Raw genomic sequence first — 499 nt, 5'->3', positions numbered from 1 at the left:
ATAATGGATCTAGATTCTTTAAATTTTAAATTTAATTTTAAAGGGTAAAATATGATCTATCACTATTTATTTTATAAGTGGGATTAAGAGAATACATAAGAAAAAAATATTCAATAGTGAAAAATCTCACTTTATTCTCTAAAGTGAGTCTAAAATTTAGAGGATCCAAATTCAAAAATAATAATCCGATATATAGTAGAATAATCAAACTTATAATAGGCCAATAATTAAACTTGTTTAATTTAGAGCAGTATAATAAATAAAAATTATAAGATGGCAAATACTTATTTATAGCAATGACTAATTAATGGATTTATTTTATCGGGCCTGCTACATACAAGTTTACAAGCATCCAAGTTGGCCCAGCCCAAATCGAAGACACGCGCATAAAGAAACATAACATGGCGCGTCAAAATCACGCGCTCAACACTACAACCGTTACGTATGGCAGACTTTTCCACTTCTTCCACTTCTCAAAATGCTTTGGAAACAAGGAAAC

This window comes from Arachis ipaensis, chromosome B08, assembly GCF_000816755.2.
Source record: "Arachis ipaensis cultivar K30076 chromosome B08, Araip1.1, whole genome shotgun sequence".
Lineage (NCBI taxonomy): Eukaryota > Viridiplantae > Streptophyta > Magnoliopsida > Fabales > Fabaceae > Arachis > Arachis ipaensis.
This window is presented reverse-complemented; position numbering follows the sequence as displayed.